Genomic DNA, 25,133 nt, shown 5'->3' on the forward strand with positions numbered 1-25,133 from the left:
AAATTTCGGTCTTATCTTATTGGTACAAATGTGATAATGTTCACTGATCATGCAACCCTTCGTTATTTGTTTGCCAAGAAGGATGTGAAGCCTAGGTTGATTTGTTGGATCCTACTTCTTCAAGAATTTGATTTCGAGGTTCGAGATAAGAAGGGAAGCCAAAATTCAGTTGCTAATCGTCTCTCTCGGTTGGAGCAGTTGTTTGCATGTGAGATCAAGCTTCCTTTATATGCTGATATTGTAAACTACCTTGCTTGTAAAGTATTGCTACCAGATCTCACTTATCACCAACGTAAGAAGTTTCTGCATGATGTGAAATATCATCTTTGGGATGAGCCTTTGTTGTTCAAAAGATGCCCTGATCAAATCGTCCGAAGATGTGCGCCAGAAGAAGAAATGTAAGCCATTCTCCATCATTGCCATTCCTCATCATATGGAGGACACTTTGCAGCAACACGAACAACAACTAAGGTACTTCAAAGTGATTTCTTTTGGCCTTCTATTTTTGTGATAGTTATACTTTGGTGAAAACTTGTGACTGGTGCCAACGTATGAGAAATATTTCAAGGCGTCAAGAGTTACCATTGAAAAACATCTTGGAGGTTGAGTTATTTGATGTTGGGGAATTGATTTTATGGGTCATTTTCCTCCTTCTTTTGGCTTTGTTTATATCTTGTTAGCAGTTGATTATGTGTCAAAATGGATAGAAGTAATTGCTACAACAACAAATGATGCAAAGGTAGTGCTAAAAGTTTTGCATAAGAATATATTCAAAAGATTTGGCACTCCATGAGCTATTATTAGTGACAAAGGGACCCACTTTTGCAACAAGTTGTTTGACAACCTTCTTTGTGAAGCACAAAATAGCACTTTCCTACCATCATCAAACTAATGGCCAAGCTGAAATTTCAAATCGAGAAATCAAGAACATCCTTGAGAAGATGGTCAACACCAATAGAAAGAATTGGGTAAAGAAGCTTGATAATGCTTTGTGGGCATACCGTACAACTTTTAAAACACCTATCGGGATGTCTCCTTACCGAATTGTGTTTGGAAAAGCGTGTCATCTTCCTGTTAAGTTAGAGCATAGAGCTTATTGGGCTGTAGAAAAGTTTAATTTTGATTTGAAGGCAGCAGGGGAAAAGTGACTTCTTCAATTGAATGAGATGGATGAATTCCATAATGATGCTTATGAAAATGCAAAGATCTACAAAAAACAGACGAAGAAGTGGCATGACAAGCATATTCTCAAGCATGAGTTTGCACTAGGCACTACAACAGAAAGGGTCTTTTGGGACGAAAATTTTCGTCCCAAAAGACCCCAATTTCGTCCCAAAAAAATTTTTGGGACGAAAAAAATTCGTCCCAAAGTCGTTCCAATATCACTGTGCCAAAAGGTATTTTGGGACGAAAATCACCATTTCGTCCCAAAAAATTTCTTTTGGGACGAAATTGAAGGAAACTGTTCGAACACGTTTGAACGAAATTTTTTTTTGTCACGGTTTAAATTCGTCCTAGAAAATGGTTCGAACGGAAAAAATTTTAAGTTCGAACAGTAGTGACGTGTTTGAACGATTTCGAAATATGTTCGAATACACATGAATTCGTTCGAACGTTATGAATTGTCTTTGTGTTCGAACGTTAAATGGTCAGGTCGAACGGTATATGGGTTCGAACGGTATAGGCTATGTTCGAACACGACTGAAATTATTTACGTTCGAACGTTGTGTGATCGTTCAAACTCTACGAACATAAATTTCGTTCGAACATTACGTTTACGTTCGAACGCTATTGTCGTTACATAGAGTTCGAACGTTTTACGTTCGTTCGAACGATATCTCTTTAATTTAAATCAATAATAGAAAACCAAATAGACATTCATACTATTTGAAAAAATACATTAGAAACTGTTTAACACTCACAAAAGTGTTAAAATAAGCGCAAACTAAATAAATAACAGTCGAGACGGGCATTGTTCGTACATAAATAGATAATCCCAAAATCCATCAGTTGCTTAGAGGCCTGTACTGTTGCATAAGCTGCTGCATTTGGAGTTGCATTTGTCTTCTGAACTCTTCTTGTTGTTCTTCATGTTGTTTGAGGCGCATCTCCATATCTGCTTGTTTTGCCAATTGAGCCTCTAACTCATGCTGTCTTGCAGTCAATTCTTCAATTCTGGAATTTGCATTCTCTAGCGCTATAGAAGTCATAGATGCATTCCCAGAAGAAGAGGAAGAGGGACCAGGCTTTACACAACGACCCAAACCCCTCAAATATCCTGAACGTTGACCTAGGACTTGTGTAAAAATCTCAATATCACTTGTTGAGGAATTTTGATCTGACGCAAATTCAGCACGTAGGACAATCATTTTATCCTAGCCATATATAAGATAAAGAATTAATATCATCATAAATATTCTAATATATTTAATTAAAACAGGTTATAAAACTTACATAATTTTCATGGGCATCAGGATGAGTCCACTCTCCATTAGGATCAATGTGCGATGCAGCATATAATTTTGTCAGATCATAATTAGTATCTGAATCTTGCTACAATAAATGTGTTAAGATATAAAGTCATTATGATTCATCCAAATAATTAACTATATCCAATAAAAAAAATAGCAATACCAATTTCTTAGAAAGGCGATGGAAAGATCTTGAGCCTGCATGATGATTAATCTTCAATTTTGATCTATTTGTTTTGTTTATAGAACTTCGCTCCTGCAAAGAAATTGAAAATATGATGAAGCGAAATGCCAGATAGGACAAGTAAAATAATTAAATTTCATTATACCTGATATGATGGATCCTAAAACATGTCACAAAGTTTTTCCCACTCAGAAGGTCGGACATCCTGGAAAGGATGTTGGCGTGCATCTTCCTTCTTCTCAAACTTATTATAATACTCATGACACCTCGCCTTATATTTACGGAATGCATTACCCATAAGCTCTTCCACAGTCTTACGCTCCTCTCTCCTACCAAAATTTAATTCGAAATCATCCTTAAAAAAATAGTCACAAACACATTATCATTTATAATATTCTAAATTTAAGTAAAATATAGAAATTTATTCTACTAAATCAATGTTTTAAACATTACCAAACAACGCTTCTTGATAAGCTCTTTAACATCTTGGGGGACTTTCTTCCATGAAGTCGTTGCCAAAGGTGCGTAAGTTCGTGTAAGAGCACCCACATGTGATGCAAGCCAAGCTGCTGGTTGTCCTTCCCCCCCAGTATGTTCGTCAGGAATGTTAACCTTGATCTTACCCACCTTCCGATATTTTTCCAACGTCACCCCTCTAGTGGTGCCTCGACCTTGACGAGATTGTACTGTAGATTCTATAAAATATAACATTGTAATCAATTTCATTTATATCTCTATTATAGGACCTTAATTAATAACTTTTATGAGTATTAGATTTTTACCTTGTTCTGTAAAATCAATCTCTAATGGTGACAATGAAGGAGAGCTAGGAACAGGTGGAGATGGGTTGCGAACTTCCTTCCTCTTTGGCGGCATAATTTCAAACTACTGATACATTCAATAAGTAAAATATTTGTCATCAAGTGTAATGTTAACACATAATTGGTCAATCAGAATCTGTATCAGTTTCATTTGACAATTCGCTCTCATCATCTGTAGATACTTCAGATGATTCAACATTTTCCTCAACTGTCGCATCAACAATTTCAGCCTCAATATCTTCTCTATTTAATGGAATCATCTCATACTGGCTCAAATCCACAAACAAATTTAAGGCGGGTTGACTCTCTTGGTATGCTTCTTGAGTAGAAGAGTCATCTTCTTCTTCATCTTGTCCTTCCGCCTGAGGGATAACATCATATATATTTCTTGGAGAATATTTTTGAACTACTCGCCATTGATTTCCTAACTTCGGGTCATCTAAGTAGAATACTAGAGATACTTGAGAAGCCAAAATAAAAGGATCATCTTCATACCATTTTTTTGATGTATTAACACTAAAAAAATATTCATCATCACGGACTCCAGTACGAGGATTGCTTGAATCCCACCAATCACACTTAAACAAATATACCGCAAGCTCTCCCAAATATTTCATTCCAATTATATCGACAATAACCCCATAGAAATCAATATTTTCTCCATCATGACTTCCTTCGACTAGGACACCACTATTTTGGGTTTTCCTATAACAATCTCGATCCAGTGTGTGATACCTACTTCCCCGAGAAATACATGCAGAAAATCGAGCAGCGCGTCTCGATGGGCCACGCGCCAATGCATACAGTTCATCAGATATATCATTTGGATTATTCGCATGCAATTGTACAACCTACATATTGAGTAAAGCATATACTATATCAAAGTTGAAATTAATAATTTTTCATTTGTTATTGAGTAACGCATATGTAATTTCATTACCCGTTCTTCAAACCATCTTGGGAACTCCTCTTCATGTTTTTGGTTTATATCATTTACTCCTAGTTCCTTGAGCACGTTCATATGATCACTGAAATTGATGATTACCACAAATATTTTATATTTTATATTTTTTTAAAATTAATGAGGCAATTTAAATTAAGAAAAAGTTATAACTTACTTCAAGTAATTATCTATCTCAGGGCAATTGTTCAGCACGTACCACTGAGCTTTCTCGAACTCTCTTCCACACAAATCATAACCACGCACTGCACCAATTGGACGAACTTGTTGGGAAAACACAGAAAATATATTCTGTTGTCTTGCTCGGTCAACGTCAAAGTTTCTTTCTGGCCGATCAAACCGAGTGTCAACTCCATGGAAATATTTGGAACAGAAGGTATGCCACTCATTGTCAATATATACTTCTGCAATTGATCCTTCTGGACGGGCCTTGTTACCCACTGTACGTTTCAACTTTCCAAGAAATCGTTCAATGGGATACATCCATCTATATTGAGCTGGTCCTGCAAGTCGAGCCTCACGTGGCAAATGAACGGCTAGGTGAACCATGACATCGAAGAATGACGGTGGATAAATATTTTCTAGCTTACACAATATTATGACAATTTCTCGTTCCATTCGATCCAAAGCTTCTACATTCAACGTCCTAGCACATAAGTCTTTAAAAAATGCACCCAACTCAGTCAAAGCCACACACACATCTCTGGTCAAGTACCCACGGATACCAATAGGCAAGATATGCTGTAAGAAAACATGACAATCATGACTTTTTAATCCAGTTATTTTCCAATCATTTGTTCTCACACACCTTGTTAGATTCGAGGCATAACCGTCCGGTAATTTGATCTTCATTAGCCACTCACAAAATGTAACCCTTTCATTCCTTGACAATGTATACCACCCAATCGGCATGTAGACAGACGAACCATTTTCTTGCAACTGCATTTCCCGTCTTATTCCCAACCGCTTCAAATCCTTCCTTGAGTTTATTGTATCCTTTGTTTTTCCTTCAATTGACATCAATGTTCCCAATACGGATTCGCAAATATTTTTTTCAATATGCATAACATCAAGGCTATGTCGCAATTTTAACTTCGACCAGTACGGGAGTTCGAAAAATATACTCTTCTTTGTCCAATTCAACTAATTCGTAGCTCGTTTTCTCTTTCGTTGTTTTTTACCAAATTCATTACAACCAACATTTATAAATTGTGCAAGTACATCTTCGCCAGACAAATATGGTGGAGGTTGGCCCCATTCAACAGTTCTATCAAACATTCTAGAATTTCCACGCCATCTATGGTCACCAGGTAAAAATCGACGATGACCCATGAAACATAATTTCCTCCCGTACGTAAGCCATTCAGATTTGGTATATTTGTTACAAGTTGGACATGCCATTTTCCCCTTAGTACTCCAACCTGACAAATTCCCATAAGCTGGAAAATCATTTATTGTCCACAACACCGCAGCATGCATCTTGAACGACTTGCCTGTTGACGAATCAAATGTGACAACCCCATTCTCCCACAAATCTTTCAATTCTGCAATCAATGGCTGTAAGTGTATGTCTATATCATTTCCCGGTGACCTCGGACCTGGGATGAGCAAACTCATCATGAAATATGGATCTTTCATACACTTCCACAGTGGTAGATTATACGGCATAAGTACAACTGGCCAAGTACTATGACTAGTACTCATGTTCCCAAAAGGATTAAATCCATCTGTTGCCAACCCAAGTCTTACGTTACGCGGTTCTTCAGCAAACCATGGGTGTTCTTGATCAAATTCCTTCCACACCTGGGAGTCAGCAGGATGTGACAAAATATTATCGTTCCTTACTCTGTCTGATGAGTGCCATGTCATATCTACAGCCGTTGCGCGTGACATAAATAATCGTTGTAATCTAGGTATCAATGGAAAGTGGCGTATGACCTTTTGCGGAACATTTGCTTTGTCCGATGTCCATCTTGACTCGTGGCATATAGGACACTCGTTCAACTGCTCATTTTCTCGCCAAAATAATATGCAGTCATTCTAACATGCATGTATTACGTTGTAATGAAATCCGAGTCCTCGTTTCAACTTTTTTGCTTCATAGAAGTTACGAGGTAAAGTATTGTCTGTCGGCAGTGCCTCTTTAAACAGCTCAAGTAACATATTGACTGCCTTAATAGATAATCGACACATTGATTTTATGTGAAGCAATCTTACGGTAAACGACAACTTACTATGTCTTCTGCATCCTGGATATAGCTCACGCTATGAATCATTCCACAAGCGTGCAAAAGTGTTATGGCCCCCATCATTTGAGCTTGATGTGTCCGTGTCACCTTCATTCATAAACATTCCAGCACCGATGTCACCTAACATTTCCTCCATATCCTCATCGTAATCATCTCCAACAATCTCTGGTTGTACATCTTCATCGATCTCTTCTTCTTCATGTGGAGCTTCAAATGAAGTTGGATATGGTTCACCGTGTAAGACCCAATCAGTATAACCCTTATCAATACCTTTGACAAACAGATGCTCTCTCACCAAGTCTATCTTATGAGAACGCAAATTCCTGCATTCTCTGCATGGGCATCTGATACGCCCATCACTATTACATGTACCCAATGCAAACTCCAAGAATTTTTTAACACCTTCAGCATATACATTGTAATTCTGACCCAATCGATCGCTAACTCTCATCCAACTCTTATCCATGCCTAACTATATTCATTACAAACAATATTGTAATGCATCAGCAAACAACTATGTATCATATACCAATTAATGAGTATGCCACCTTTCACCGGGTAGTTGGTCCTATCCCGTTCGGTATTGTAAGATCATAGTCGCCAACCTATGATCTATTATCTGTCACGTCCAACAAAATTTCGGCAGCATCTCCCCATAGTTCTCCAAATATGCTCGTTTGGTTGTGTGCACTGACGATTAACACGTCGTTGCACCATCACCGAAATTGCATATCCAGAGAACAATGGATGAATTTATCAAAATCATAATGTTGGACGACAACAGATATAGTTCTATAGTTTGCGAGAATGATCTTACAATCCCAAACTGTCCACTCTGGACAATTCAAGAGTTATCAATCAAGCATTCATCCGGATTGATAATTCTCGAACGGGTCTAAGGTTTATTTTGATGAACAAACAATGCAAAATATGCTAATATATGTCAAACAATAACAACATATTATTTATACAACAATACAACAAAAACTTAATTAGTAGGTATTATTAAATCTTAACTATTTATATTTTAATTTAAAGATTTAGTAGTATTTTAATTTGAATATTAATTTTATTAATTTATATTTAAGTATTTAAGTATTATTAAATCTTAACTATTTATATTTTAATTTAAAGATTTAGTAGTATTTTAATTTGAATATTAATTTTATTAATTTATCTTTAAGTATTTAAGTATTATTAAATCTTAACTATTTCTATTTTAATTTAAAGATTTAGTAGTATTTTAATTTGAATATTAATTTTATTAATTTATCTTTAAGTATTTAAGTATTATTAAATCTTAACTATTTCTATTTTAATTTAAAGATTTAGTAGTATTTTAATTTGAATATTAATTTTATTAATTTATCTTTAAGTATTTAAGTATTATTAAATCTTAACTATTTCTATTTTAATTTAAAGATTTAGTAGTATTTTAATTTGAATATTAAACTTATTAATTTATCTTTAAGTATTTAAGTATTTTAAATCTTAACTATTTCTATTTTAATTTAAAGATTTAGTAGTATTTTAATTTGAATATTAATTTTATTTATTTAGAATTAACAATATTAAATGGTAGTTGGTCCTAATTATTTGTGATTTAGTAGTACATATAATTTATAACCATACCAAACCTAACGTATTCTGTATACGTTATTGATGTAATGTCATTATCCGTTCAAACTATGAGAACCTATGTTCGAACAAAATGAATACGTTCGAACTGTAATCCGAACCCGTTCGAACGTATTCATTCCAGATTCCAGTCGCCTTCAACAACGCCGAAAACTCCATTAATCTCAAACTCTAACAAACACAAACAACAATCTCAAAGCATACAACTTTCTAACATTGCAAAATATAAAGTTCAAAGCATACATTTCTATTTTAAAAGAAATACCTGAATTTTTGAAGATGAAAAGGAAATAATCCGAGAATAATCCGAGAATAATCACAAACTATCCTACAAGTAATAATCCAAGAATAATGGAGTGAGATGAACAATTTTTTTGAGCTTAAGGGCTAGTTTGAGAAAGAATACCTCTGATATGCGAAGGGGTAATCTTCGGGCGACCACACGGAGCGACAGCAGGAGGAGAGAAACAGAATTGTGAGGTTCTGTCGTGTTTTTGAAGAACATTTCATGTTCGAACGGTTATTAAATAACCGTTCGAACGTGAAAATATTAAGCGGGAGAAAATTCCCTCCTAATTTTCACGTTCGAACGTTAACATATGTGTTCGAACGTTATTGATTTATTACCGCTCGAAAATTAACAGTTCGAACTTTAATTTCTAACTGTTCAAACGGTATTGTAAATGTTTATTTATATTTTTTTTTCATTACACCTTTTGAATAAAAGAACAACATTAATATATATAGACATATTAGATGATACTATAGTTTAATTGGCGGGATATTTTCCCACCACTGCAATAATCCATTTGAACTATAACAAATTACGTTCGAACGGTAATCCAGCTGTCTTGTTTTTGGCGGGATGTTTTCCCGCCATTTGCCTTGTCCGTTCGAATGTTTTTTTACGTTCAAACGTTAACATATGTGTTCGAACGGTTTACGAGTACCGTTCGAACACATATCCTTTATGTTTAAATATAACTTTTTTCATCATTAAATGAAAAGTACTATAACATCATATGTATTAGTTATATATACTATCATATATAATGTAATATATACTATCATATATATAGTAATCTATACTAAATATATAGTATATATATATAGTAATATATATTATCATATATGTAGTGACCTATACTATCATATATATTATTAAGATCATATGTATTAGTAATATATACTCACATATATATAGCCTCAAATATACTAAGGTCACATAATAAAGTGTAGAGAAATTTATAAGATGATAGTATATTAGTAAGCTATACTCTATATATATATGTTGTATATTGTCATATATAACTTTAGTAGGTAAAGTATAATGGAATATATAATATGACATATATTAGTTAAGTATAAACTCATACCATATAGCACTACATGCTATTATGTGGTACTATATACATATTAATATCTCATATATAACATTTTGATAGTAAAGTATTATGATATATTACTATTATATTATAAAAAAATATTTTATAAGTTATTATGCTTTCATTTAAAGTATTCTACTATCATAATATATATTATAATATTACATATATATTACAGTATATATAATCTACTATAATAGTATATATATTATAACAATTTATAGGAATATAAATATAGTATACATTTAATATATTTTTTAATAAACTTACAAAACTTCTGTTCGAACGTGAAATAGTAACGGTCGAACGGTTTTATATTAACGTTCGAACTTTAACTATTAACGTTCGAACGGTTATGCACGTATAAGTTATCCCAGGCAGCTCCTTCTCTCACGCCGCCGTCCCCACCGTTTGAAAAAGTGAGAAAACGTTTGAACGCACTACATTCACCGCCGTCTGCCGTCGTGATCAGCACATACGTCAATCACTTTTCCTCCCAAGTAAAGGTATGTATTTTCAAACTCATTTTACCGTTTATTTTATAATTTTATGGTTTTATTTGTTTTTTTTTAAATTGCATTTTTTCATCAATAATTACCGTAGAACATCATAAATCTATCGTAGGATGTTTAGAAATGAAGAGTACTTTGTTTTTAGTCGAATAAACCACGGAATCGATTAATTTTTGAGTATTTTCATGGCCACTGAGTTGACTCAGCCATGGCCGAGTTAGATCTGTTTTACGTTCGAACGGTATTAACCAGTCCGTTCGAACGGTAAACCTGTACGTTCAAACTTGATCGACACTTTCGAACGTTATTAATTGTCCGTTCGACCATATATTTAGACGTTCGAACGCTAATTATTAAATTCATTCTATTAACATTTTATTAGCTTATTAAATTGTTTTCATCGTTTAATTGATTATATGTTCTATCAATTAATTTATTAAATTGCTATTAGTATATAATTTTGTAAATCTTTTAGTCGTAATTAGATTTTATCACTAATCTTGAATGTAGATTTTATTTTTAAAATTTCAGGATCATAATAATGTCTTATCGGGGCCGTAAATGTGGTAGATTAGGAGAACCTTCCATCCAAACAGTTTGAGAGCGAACCGTTTTACTTGAGCGACAGGTAAAACTGTCTGATTTTGTCGCTCTTATATGGGAGGGTCATTCCCTCCCATCAGTATTCAATGATCGTGGTTGGGCACCAATCTTAGATCAGCGAGAAGAAGGAATGGAGCTCGTTTCCTTCATTGAGATCGTTACTGAGTTCTATAAAGAGCTCGGTGCTGCTAGCCCAGACGATGGAGGGGCATATAGGATCTGTGTCCGAGGAGCTCCTGTTATATTTTAAGCAAACGGACTCGCTGTATATCTGGGTATTCCTAGGCTTCTTGATGCCTATCCAAACCTGCCGCCTAGAGAGTCTGGTCCTTCAGGTGATGCAGCTATGTCTCAGGACGAGGGACTAGATTACACAGATGAGATCGATACACTTGCTGATCAAGAGATCAGAGACTTGATTGTTGGTCCAGATGCTCCAGTGTACGATGGCTCCAAGAGTATTAGGCAGGCAGATTTATCTTCATTCTTCAAGATTATGAATTTGATCATTGCCAATAATATTGACCCACGGCAGTACAAGACGGAGGTCGGCATGGATCGAGCGAGATTTATGATACAGGTCGCTCGTGGCATCCCGATCGACCTCGTTGGTTATATATTTGAGAGAATCCGATCAGAGGCACGGTTCATTACGACAGATATACTTCCGTTTGGGATCCTCATCACTCGATTTTTGCTACATGCCGGGGTTGTGTCCGAACCTGCCGAGCGTTCCCGATTTCCGATGGCACCGATCAACAGCACCACCCTATCACGGAGCACGGGACACTCTAGATTTCGTTTTCGTGGGGATGTTCCTGACAGGGCTGAGATTCAGAGAGATGCGCAGCCGGGAGATACTGGAGTATCGGCTGGTGAGACATCTACACAGGCTGAGACATCACGCACATATATTCGCGAGGAGATGGCTGACATATTGCGTGCTGAGATCAGCGTACACACATCAGTAGTGATTGATGCAGTGCATACTGCCATGTCTGAGTTGCGTACAGAGATTATGGCTACCGTCTCTAGGTTACGTACAGAGGTTAATGAGTTACGTACAGTGATTAATGCCAATAATGCAACTCAGGTCACAGTTAATACTCGACTGACACAGGTAGAGACACAATTAGCTGCAGTCGAGGATGTGTGTAGAGACCTCGCATCACAATAGTTTTTATCTTTTATTTATATTTTCTTTTGTTGTAATTATGAACAATATATATGGCATTTTGATAATTTGCTTTATTTGGTTGATTAATATATATGTGGTTGATAATATTTATTTAACTAAAAATCTTATTTAACGTAAAAGAAATTATTAAAATATTTTAAAATTAATTACATAAAATTAATTAATGAATTTGTATATATGATATATATTTTTTATATTTTGAGTTTCGTACCGAGATTAATATTATACCTTCGAATGTATAAATGTGGTGCTTGAATATGTTCTAACTAAATATATTCCGTTCGAACGGTTTAGAAACCTTCCCGCCAGGATTTACCACCAAATATTTTTCGTTCGAACACAACAAATTCTCGTTCGAACGTTTTTGAACTTTCCCTGCCATAATAAAGTAATTATCCGCCAAATTTTACTGTTGGAACGTATTTTTTCACTTTCGAAAGGAAAAATTTTTTTGAGACGATTTAATTCGTCACAGAAAATACTGTTCGAACGGTTATTTTGACGTTCGAACGATTTTCTAAATTCATCGATTTTTTGGGACGAAATTTAAATTCCGTCTCAAAAAATGACTTTTAGGGATGAAAAAAATTTCGTCCCTAAATAATTTCGTCCCAAAATCTCAAATTTGTTGTAGTGAGGACAACAAGTTTTACTCTTCAATTCATGACTCAAACTTTTTCCAAGCAAGTTAAAATCAAGATGGATAGGTCCTTATACAATTGACAAAATTTCCTCTTTTGGAACAATAGACTTGAAGGACAAGACAGGGAATATATTCAGAGTTAATGGTTAGAGATTGAAGCACTATTATGGAGAACAGGTGGAGAGGAACTGTGCATTTATTCCTCTTGGAGATCCTAATTGATGAAGATTGAAAAGTCTGGCTGTAGACTTTAAAACAAGCGCTTATGGGAGGCAGCCCACAAAACTTTCTTTTATTCTTTTATTTTTATTATTTTTTAATAATTTAGATTTTGATGCAGGTTTATTTATCATAAATAAAGAGTTGATAATTATAAACTACGACTAATTCACCATGAAACCAGGGAAGTTCCTTTCATTTCTTCAATCTTCCTCCCTTTTGAATTACAATGAGGACATTGTTTAATTTAAACTCCTATAGTCATTTGGTCTTCTTGTTTGCTATTTATTTTATTTTACTTGTGATTTTATAAGTCTTGAGTTGTTGGATTCACTTACCAAGCATGCATTCGAGTATGATTGAATTCTCTATGACTCTAAAATTTGTGATTGAGGATGGGATTGAGAAAAATTTTAAAAAATTTATTTTATGTCAGGCTGAGTTTTGTTGGTACATTGATTTAAATCTTTGACCTTGAACATAATTGAGCACATAGTCATTTTTTTCTATTCCATTTTGCTTATGAAGAGAATGAGTTGAATTAACTGGGACAGGGAAGTTCAATCTTGGTTTGCTTTAGAATCCGTTGATGGATCCCTGAGGCGAAATCCTAGTTGATACCAAATATTAGAGAAATAATCTAGGCAATTTTTTTTTTTTTTTTGTTATAATCGAAAAGCTTTCCCAGCCATCCTAATTATCATGTCATCATTGCATGGTGTATTTCCATAGTCAACCCCCCTGGGCCTTATCTTACATAATCCTTGAATTGTTCTTTTAACTACATAAATCGTTCCCGTTCTAAGCCTGAAAAATCAGGATTTACCTTTTACAATTTGAGAAAATACTTTGGTGGAAATCTACATTTAAAGGGAAACTTAGTTCAAAAAGAAATTATGCTCTATTTGATCAAAGTGTGTGAAAAAAAAAAAGAGGTTGAAGTAGTTGAAGATTTGAAAAGGCTACAAGAATTGAAGTGGCTGAATAAAAAAGGTGGAGGCTAAAAAAAAAAAAGTATTATTGCTGGGTTTGTCTTTTATTCAGAGGTGATTTATCCATCATGGCAGAAAAAAATAGAGAAAACTCAATAAGTGGAGTGCAAATCACTTCAGATTTTGTTGAAGGTGTAGTTGGCATTGCTTCATTGATTAGAACAACAATATTGTCATCAGTCTGAGCATATAGGCAAGGAAGAGTTATGGTTTGAATCCTATGGATCTATTTCATTGTTCTTTCCACTAAGTGTTTTTCCAGTTTGCTTTGATTTTTCATATCTATTTCTTTCTTAGCCCTTACCCTATGGCCTGTCATCACAACCTGATTAAAGATCTTTTGATCTCTGATTTTGGTGTTTGACTATATTAGTGGAGAGGATTTCTGAAAGTTGGACTTATGAGGTGAACTTTTGAAAGAATTCTTCTGATTTCAGTTATTCTACTTTTATCTGAGTTTACAGGTGCTTTGAAGTTAAATTGACTATATCATACACACACTTAAGGTCTTAGCTTTAGGTTGAAGTAACCTCTTAACTCTTGCTTGACAAATTGCTAAATTTTTTATTATTTTCCTGCTATTATTGATGTTAAAAGAGTAGGATACTAGTGATGAAATCTAAATTCAGATCATGGCTTGGTGAGTGATGAGACTTCTCTATGTGGTCTAGTTGCTAGTCTATAGTGGTATTTTATTTTTGTTTGAGGACAAACAAAGTTGTAAATTTGGGAGTATTTGATAACTTGCATAATTTAGTATATTTTATCACTTCTTAACTTTAGACTTTAGTCAAATTTTATTTATTTTGTTGATTTTAGGCTTCATTGTCATCATTGAAATTTATTTCAAATTTGAAGAAAATGAAGACCCAATTTTACAAGCCTATTATCTAGGAACTCTCTCATTTAAATGAAGATGTTATTTGAATATAAGAGCTACTGAATAAAAGACCAAAATGCATGCAATACGGACACTTATTTTGATTTTGAATGAAGACCAATGATTTTGATTTTCTATGCTAATTTGAAGTAATTCTTTTCTATGTTTGTCTGATTTATTTTGAGCTTATTACTTCTAATTAACTAGCCATTAATTAGATGATTTTGATTTTGTGACTTGCTATCAAAAGAGGGAATTGTAGGATAGATCTTGAATATTTTGGCATAGGTAAATATAGAGATTGAAAGACTTGTATGAACCTATGTAGTATCAAAATTGTTGGTCTTAATGCTTCCTTGTTTTATTAATTTGCATACTCTTGTATAAAATAACGAACAAGAATATTTCCAATTGACTATTGAAAGAGGCATTTGGATGAATTGGAGATTTGCTAACAAACAAAGAGAATTAATTTCAATTAGTTAGATGAGTAAAACATAGTGAGGGATTAGGTGAAATCGATTTCCTAAAAGTTTTCTTTCCCATTGATTTGATCTTCGAACAACATCTTTCTTTTCCTTCGAATTAATTTTATTTTAAATTACAATTACAAAAATCTTAGTGACTTTTCTAAATAGAGTCGAGATTAATATAATTTCGGTATTTGTCAAAAGTAGGTTACCAATCCCTGAGGACGATACTCTTCTCATCACTTTACTATAAAACCACGATACTATGTTAATCAATCCAAATATTTAAGTTCCTCCATGGGAACAATAAAGAAATTCCCAATAACATAAATTAGAAATTCTTCAAAAACTCGAAAATATCATGAACTCATCAAATCAAAATACCCGAAAAATAAATCAGTTTACTAACTACGACTCTCAAATGAGCACTTATACTCTCAGACACTTATTCCACTACGATCATTACACCTTACTAAACTTCATACTCTTGTTCTCCAACTGAACCATCAAAATTATCTGAAAAATAATTGGAGATAAGGGGTGAGTTATTAACAACTCAGTAAGCAAGGGATATATACTAGTGTGTAAACATGAGCATTTACAGAGTTCAAAATGCAGAACAAAATATTTTCTTTCAGAATGCAGAATCAGAATAATATTTTCAAAATGCAGTGTCAGAACATGTTATCAAAAATATCAGAGCGAAGGTTCGAAAATATTCATAATCAAAATCCCTTTGGCATAGCATAAACATCACATCACATCACATCTTATCTTATCATATTAGAACAAATACCATGTTTAACCCCCATGGTAGGGTTGTGTAAATCCCAGTAGCTAACCGAGCAGAAACAGAATGTGAATCTTCCCCTTATTCATTCTCGGAGCCCCGAGTGTGCACATAGGAAACACCACGCAGAAAATCACTTTATTTTCAAAGTGGGTGCACCAGAAACAGATAAAGTTAGTACCAACCTGAACAGAGGCCACAGTTTTACACCCGTGGTAAGGTCAAAACGGAATAAAAACAGAAACAGAATGTTATGCCAGAGGTTTTCAGAAATCACATCAGATCATATCAGAGTACAAAAAATCTTCAGAATAGAACAAAATCATATCACAAAATCATATCACAACATAATTTATGCACAAAATTTCATATTTATTCACTCTCTTTTCAAAGTTTAGAAACAGAATGTCAAAAATAAGGTCATGTCTACACCAGTCATGACAGAAAATAATTTATTCTTAAACAGAATCTCATGAGTAATGCAGAACAAATAACTGAGGTAGTTCAGATTTCTTTTCATAATCAAATATGTATATTTTCCAAAAATAACCTAAACTCATTTTATTTTAATGCAAAGTCTAGCATAGGAACCCCGCTTACCTGGACTTCTTAGCTTTTCAGAATTTTCCTCAATAAAAATGTCGAGTCAATTATAAATCGTCACTTATAAAATAATCACGTAATTCCGTAAATTTCCAATCAATCACAAATTTACACCATTTAAGCCTAAGCTTCTACTATATCTATTTTAATTTTTCAATACCTAAAAATTCCCATAACCTTAAAGTATATCATCTCTTTCTAAAATCATCAATGTCCACTTAGATTCTCTGACGAAAACCTTAAATATTAAAAAACAATATTTCTATGAAATAAGATTTTTGGTACTAATATAAGTGGTATTAGATCCACTAAAAATAATTTACTGATTCTGTAAACAGACCCATGGTTACAAAATAAAATAAAAAAAATGCTTGTTGTAATTCAGAGGACAAAATTGTAATAACAACTAAGCTTTACGTAAAAACTCAATAAGCCATGATTTCTTTTTCTTTTTGTTTGCAGGGAAAAATACATAGACCCAAGTCGTGCGATGGAGGCTCACCGTGACTGAAGGAGGTCGCGGCGGGGCAGGCGAGTGGGAGGTGGCTGAGGCACGACTGTGCAACACTGTGAGAGAGAGAGAGAGAGAGAGAGATGAGCGAGAGAGAAAGAGAAAGGAGAGAGAGAGAGAGACCATTGCGAGAGGGAGGACTTACACACCGAGTACGACGGGGAGCTACGGACTGGGGTCACCCGGAGCAGCGTCCAACGGTGGAGGCTTGTCCTCCGGCGACTTCTGCTGTCAACGGCGTCTTATGCGGCTGCGTGGGTAGTGACTTAAGGGTAGTGGGTATTTGAGACAAAGATACTCTATTTTTGAAAGCCGAAACAGAGGTACTTACGATTTCGTGTGGGCTGAGCATGGTGGTGATCTGAGGGAGAAGCAGCGACGAGGTTGGCTTGGCTTCGGGGTGGCGAGGTTGTGGGTTGTAGGGAAGCCGTGAGGGTGCAACTACGTGGGAAGCTACGGTGTAGTTTCAGTTTGTTCTTTACTCTCGATGACGGTTAAGCAGTGTCTCCGTGGGTGGTGCACTGGCAGAGCAGTGGCTTCCACGGTGGTGTTTTCCGACGTGGATTCACGGCTGGCCATGGTTGTGCTATGGTGGTGGTGTCAGTTTTCACGTGGGGATGGTGTTTTTCTAAGTGGGTGAGGACTGGGCTGCGGTGATGCTGGGACGGCATGGGTTGTGGCTTGCGGAGGTTGATTTTGTGCTGTAGCTGGGTGAGCCATGACTAGGTGGTTCTGTGATCGTTTCTGCTTGTGGAGTGGCCGAAAAGCAGTGCATGGTGGCAGACGGGGAAGACGACAGCAACGGCGTGGCTACTTAATCTAGGGTTGAAGATGAATGATAAAATCATGAGAAATGAGCGTGAACTATGAAGTTAACTTTGGAATATATATAGGAAACATAAAAATAAAACCCTAGAGAAAGCAGGAATGAGAGACGTGCATGAAGTGAAAAAAAAAACAGGTGCGTGGCGTGCATGGCATGGAGACTAAAGGAATTTTCACGTCTTGCGTTTTGGATGGGCCTTTTCCTTAAAAAAAATTTGGATCTCGATTAACCTCTATATATATATATATATATATAACTTGTCCCACTAATTTTCAATCCAATAAAAATTTCACCTAATTCAACATATTTAAAGATTTAAACCTACTCAGCAAAATCCCAGAAATTATTCGATATCCATAAAAAATAATATAAACAATTTGAGCTCGTTGTCTATTCCAACAATAATTGCAAATTTCAAGTGGGCTTTACATAAAAAATTTCAGATGCGAATTCCTTGCTTGGCCCGGGTGTTACACTGTGCACTTGTAGTTTTGTACCGATCAAAACTCTTTCGCATCTGGCTCATTTTTAAAAAGAAAAGTTTTTAGACAAATTTAGTAGCACACTGGCTCTCCGAAAATTCTAAAATGTCTTTATTGTGGAGCGGGGTGCTACAACAATCCTTGGCGTAATGTCCCGACTGCTTGCATCTGTAGCATTAGAGTTGGGTCTAGCGACACTTTACCTCATGCACCCTATGACAAAGACTGCACGCTGGTGTCCTTCCTCCGATGCATACCCCAGCAATAGTGTACAAGCTTCTTAGGGGAACCCTAACTACTTCCCTCACCCGTGGACGTCCTCCTCTTTAGGCCAATCGTGATAACCAATGAATTACGATGCTCACATTAGGAAATAAAGGCCATGTGTACTAGCTTCTAGAAACCCTTAATTTTTAAACATGCTACTTATGTTCTGATACACTATGCGTACCAATAGGGAGTTGCCACCTCACCATGGCCTTGCCATGTCATCATCCACTTTAGCATGAGCAGTAACTGTTCATAGGCATAACCACCCAAAAACTCAACCTCAAACAACCCTTAGTCAAGCTCAAGAAACTTTTGGACAAGTGTTGCACATTAAGAGATGGTTGACCATAAAAGACGGCCCACCACCAAAAATCATATAGCTCATCTTTGGCCGGGCATCCCACTCACACAACATCCCTATTTTTTTTTTTATCTTTCATGTCTCAAAGCTCCCTTAATCCACCGTATACATGTACATGAGGATGAAGGCCAACATTAAGACCAATCACAGCAATGTAAGGAAACCCTAGAGGCTTTTCAAATTCTCTTCCTCATCGTCCACTTCATTTCCCTCTTCACATTTTTTTCTCACAAGCTCTCACACTCCTGAGCTCTCTCCTTTGCTCACCCACTCACAGGTTCATCTTTATCAAACACTCTCTCAATCTCTAGAGCTTACATACACAAACACACTTAGAACATCATCACACCAAGAACCTCTCATCTTTCTCTAGGCTTGGGATTCTCAGTTTGGGCCTTCAAGGTATGACCCTACTCTCATATGTTCTTCATGTTTCAAGCTTTTAAGGGTTGGTTCATGTTTGTGTTTGATGATAAGATTTGATGTTGAGTATGAAGTTTTTCTTGTCAAAAGTTTTGGGTGTGCTTTTTGGAACCTCTAAGATGTTAATCTTGATATTGTATGTTTTGGAGATCTTAAAGTTTTGATGTTTTAATTTAAGAGTGAGATTAAAAGGTTGTTTTGAAAGGTGAAGAAATGTGGCTTTTCTTAGGATCAAGTGGTGGCTGAAAAATGTGTCATCTTTCTTTGATCTATGCTTTTGATCAATAAGGAGTTGTGTAGGTTTTATACTTTTAACCGAAACCAAGGTCTATTTTTTATCCAAGTTTATGAGAGAGATGAAGGGTGCTCTGTTTGGTTAGGGTTATGTGATTGAGCTAAATTATTGCATATTTCATATATCTAGAACTCATATATTTGAATTATTTTATTACATGTGCCAACCACTATGTAAAAATTAACGTTTGAATCCCTATTGTTGTGGTCAAATAAATCAAAACAAATAAATAAAAAATGGAGTTTTTATGTTGTGGTTCATTAATATGTATAGAGTGGAGTATATAAATAAGTAGTCACAAATTGTATTTAGATTAAAAAAGATCTTCTTCAAAGCTATTGATTAGTTAAATTTACACAACATTTATATGTATCCTTGCCTTATTTGAGATGTTCTAGATTTCTTAGATAAACTCTAGGTGAATTTTTTAACATTTCAACAATCTCTTTAATAAAATGGTTTAGATAGTTTCATATATGAAATTTATTGAAATATAAAAATACTAAGAATTTTATAAACTTATCGTCGTTTTTGTTATATGCTAGCCATTTATTTTTAAAATAAATGTTTTAAATTTTAATAACTTTACAGTGCATTTATCAATATATAATAACAAATAGAAAATACATTTAAATGAATCCAATCATATTTCAACATATTATTTGAAAATTCCTAGAAATTAAGTGCGAGCCAAATTAATTAAAGCCATTCAAACGGCTCAAATTGGGAACGAGGAACGACATGCATCGAAGGATTTTCATGAATTGATGTCAGAGAAAAGGAAATAAAAATAACATTTGCAAATTGAAAATGTAATTAAGGATTTGTTTTGCTTCTTGAGTTTTCAATTTTATTGTTTCGCTTCTTAGGTTTTAAAATATTATTGATTAGTATAATGTAAAAACAAAATATGAGAATGCAAGAAACAAGACAAATAAAACATACCACAAAAGTAGAAAATCAAATGGAATACAAATATTCAAATAATCCAGAACAGTTATAAGTAAAACCTTAAAAGTTAAAAAAAATAAAAGAAAAAAAGTAAAAATAAGAAAACACAAAAACTATGAGAGATAAATAAATAAAAATAATCGATCCCAAGCATACTTGGGTGGCCTATCTACTAACCACGTTACATCGAAATTTGAAAACCAAAGAGTTTGTTTGGACACTTGAAGTGTTTCAGAATTTTGTAAATAATAGTAAAATGATTTGAGTGAAAATATTTTATTGGGTTTTGAAAAATGAGATGTAATAGTTTGAATAAAGATATTATAAAATCAAAAAATTGTTTCAATATAATTTTTTAATGTAGTATTAGAGCTGAGCAGTAGGAAACTGCACCCCATTACCTCGCCCCACCCCGTTTGTCGGATGCTGGCTGCAGGGTAATCCACCCACAACCTGGCACCTAGTAGGTTGGGCCCAGGCCCGCCCATTTTTGCCCCACCCCGCCCCGCTCCTCTTTTCATATATATATATATATGTGTGTGTGTGTGTGTGTGTGCGTATTCATAAAACAATATATATACTTATATTAAAATGACGTCGTTTAATAATTCCCTAAAACTCCCCCTTCAAGTCGAGACCCACTCAGCACCCACTCAGACTCTCTTGAATCTCTCTACCCTCTCTCATTTTCACACCCTCACACCGTTGTCGTTGCCTTCGCAATTGTTGTCTGCATCTTACTTCGTCTCTAAGCGTCCCTCTCATGTTCTCTTACTTTCTGTAAGTATCCTGCTATCCTAAGCAGTGTTTTGAGTTTTTCAATTGATTGGACTTTGGAGGATGGGTTTGATCAATGGATTTGGAAGATGAGATGTCTTATGTGTGCTATGGAGATTGGATTTTGATTTGTGTGTATTGAATTGTGAATTTATGGTTGTAATTTGTGTATGTAAATTTAGGGTTTTAGATTCGAAGCCTAAATTAGTTTAGGGGTTCAGTTTGAACCCTAGATGATTTTAGGGTTTCTAATTGAAAACATAACCTAATATGATTTGGGCTTTCAATATTGAAATCCCAAAATTGTTTTGAGGTTTCAATATTGTTTTGGGGTTCCGAAACTAAAACTCCAAATTGTTGTGATGTTCATGATTGTATGATTTTAATTGTTGTGTGATTTTTACATCATGATAGGTATTTGTGAGCAACATGAATGGATAGTGAGTCAAATTCAAATACTAGCGTTAGTGCTAGCACCCTACCCCTACCCCTACACCAATTGGGGGAGGGGGGAGGGGGAAGTTGGAAGGGTATATACAATGTTATACCCAGGGCCCAAGCCCACAACCCAAGCCCAGAAGACACACACGATTTCGTTTTTGGATAAGACTCATTCTCTTTTCAGTTCTTCTTCCCCGGTGTTTTTTTTCCCCGAAATCTTCTCCTCCTTCAATTGCTCCCCCATTTCTTCTTCCATGAATCCCACTGTTTTTTACCCATGCTCCCTTCAGTTTAATTTTCTTTTCTACACCCTTAAATTATCTTCTCAACAGACACTCTCTCTCTCCCCTCTTTTTGTCCTTTTAGTCTCTCTCTCTCTCTATTTTATTTTCACCTCCTCCCTCATTTACTCTCCTCAACCGCCAAACACGAGAACCACCCTGCTCCTACATGACAGTAGTTGCCAAAGCCTTTGCCTTGCGCCACCATAGACACATGCCACCCCAGCACCGCCTAACACCAACTCACAAGGCTCCACCCACAACGCTACCCCTTTATGCACCAACAGCCCTCCGTCCACACTAGCAGTTGTCCCACATGTAGCAGGTCACGGAAACCACCCTGCGACAGCACCGCCCTAGTTGGAATAGACCAATTGTAAGCCAAAGCCCCGTTGCACACCACTGCCGGTGCACCACCCACTATAAGCCAAACAAAAAAGTTCCTATTTTACTGCACCCAAAATAGAGCAATCCGGCAACGCCACGACCAAGAAGCCGACAAGCCACGGTGCCTTTGCACCACCCTGAACAACCATACCCAATCTTGTGCCACCGTGAGCAACCAACGCAGGGTACCTCCACCCTTTTCGATTGTTCCCTTGGTAAAAATCTCTCTCTTAAGTCTTGGTATTCAGGAAGGTTGATGTTTATTTTGAGATTTTGTGGTGTTTAGATTAATCATATTGGAGTAGTTGATTTGAAGTAATGAGTCTTATGTGTCATTGAAAATTTGGATTCTATGATTGTATGGTTAAGATATGATTTTAAGTGATAATGAGTAACTCGCTGACCCTCCCAGGGTCGGGACGTTACATACAAAGTATGATCCAGAGAAGCGTAGAAGACACTTAGCTTGTATAGTCATAGTAGACAATCGTTTCAGTTTGTAGAGGGTGAAAGGCTCCAAGCATATTCTAAATACTTGGAACCGATGTTTAACTTTCATTCTCGCCACACAATGGCAAAGGAAATTAATAAACTATATAGAGTACATAGCGTTATTTAGAAACCAATTGAGGTGCAACGCTCGTGTCCTTGTGGTGAGACTTTTAGAAAATGATTTTTAGAAAAAAAGATGGGAATTACTGATCCTTTTAAAACTTTTTCACTTTCCTTCCCAAGATATGAAAGAGTTCTAAGTTTAAAATAAAACCTACCCTATGGATTAAAAGAGAGTTGCATCGGGAATCATAAAATTAAATAAAAAGGCTTTTTACAAAATATCCTTTCCTACATTACACAAAACTCGCCTAGGCTGTAGTCACTCTTTCCTTCGGTCATGTCTGTCCTACCGCTTCTTCCTCACCTTGTCCTTGAGAGGGGGAGGGACATACATCAAAACAAGAATACTCAGTAAGCATTACTTCAAACAGTAAAAATATACTAACATAGGTTTTCAATCATACATTCACATTCATCAACATACTTTACATAAAAACATACATTTCAATTAAAACATTACAATGTGAGGTTTTTCTTTAAAAAGGTTTTCCTTTCATAAAACATTTCCCACTCCTTGAACTTTCATTCATAAAGAAACTAGACATACATATGTACATTCATTCATTCTTTTCACTTTCCTTTGGCCGGTACACACTGTAACGCCCCATGTGTTGGAGTTAGCGGTCTTTTGGACCTGAATTCGCCCATGGCCGCGAGTTGGGAAACCCTCAGTCAGGGGGTAGCACTGGGTGCATCGCCAGTACTACTTACTTGGCATTGCAATCTGTCCAGTCCTTTTTGTACCCATTCATTCAATCATGGCCATTACATATTTTCATACATTAAAACATTCAGTCATTTCCTTTCATTCATTCAGTCCTTTCATCAATCCATTCATTTCATAAATATCATTTAAAAGCATAAGCTTAAACCTCAACATTTAAAACATCTTTTAAAAGCATAAGCATGAGCATCATCGTAAACATCAGCTCATGGCATCCTTAAACATCAGTTCATGGCATCGTTTAAAATCCATTTCATAGCCTCATTTAAAATCCTCTTCATAGCGTCATTTTAAAAATACAGTTTCATTGCATCATTTCAAATATCATTTAAAGCAATGAGCATAAACCTTTTCTCTTTTCATAAAAATAAAGGCAATAGCTACAACATAAATCATCTATTCACATGCATACAAATATTACTTTGGGATGCTTAAATAGAGGCTGCCAAGGAAGGTCATACATACATATACCTTTAAACATTCATACATAGCATATTTTTATAAAACAACATTCATTTCATAAAGCATCGTAAAAAAAACATTTAATTTTCATTCCTTTCATATCATTTAGAAAACCCTAAAAAGTATGAACATAATACTTACCTAGACTCCATGCTATTTCCATTGCATGCAGTCCATTCATGTGCATGTCAAATGGTAACCTACATACATGCATGACCTCAGGTTATTCCTTTCCTCAAGTGCATAACTTAAACTTAGAAAATACATAAACTACACTCGACTTCGTACTTCCTTCATCCATACATACTCTTTCATTCCACTTGTCGTACTTCCTTCATCCATACATACTCTTTCATTTCATTTCATCTTCTATACTTTCCTTTATCATGTTTCCTCTTTCTCAGGATGTAACTTGTGACCAACTTGAGGTCACATTTCCAATACATAGCATTCTGCATTCTACTCCAAGTTCTTATCCTTCAAAGTGAACCTCCCCGATTCATTTTAAAGGCTAAGATACACAGTTGCATTCATCGTTCTCTCTACATATTGAACCATCCACTTCAATGCATAACTTGGACCAACCAAGTTACACATCTCTTCCTCCATCCATGTATAACATAACCAACACTTCCTCATAACCTTAACCATGCATAATACACAACTTTATGCCAACCTTGAGGCTTAGCTTCATGTGCTCATGCTTAG

The 25,133-nt window shown here is 35.4% G+C and overlaps 1 pseudogene; it reads left to right on the forward strand.

The window, feature by feature from the left end:
- Positions 1-24,913, forward strand: part of LOC121255100 — a 25,611-nt pseudogene extending 698 nt beyond the window's left edge.
- Positions 24,914-25,133: the final 220 nt, after the last annotated feature.

The sequence above is a fragment of the Juglans microcarpa x Juglans regia genome, chromosome 3D (genome assembly GCF_004785595.1).
Source record: "Juglans microcarpa x Juglans regia isolate MS1-56 chromosome 3D, Jm3101_v1.0, whole genome shotgun sequence".
In the NCBI taxonomy this organism is placed as follows: Eukaryota; Viridiplantae; Streptophyta; class Magnoliopsida; order Fagales; family Juglandaceae; genus Juglans; species Juglans microcarpa x Juglans regia.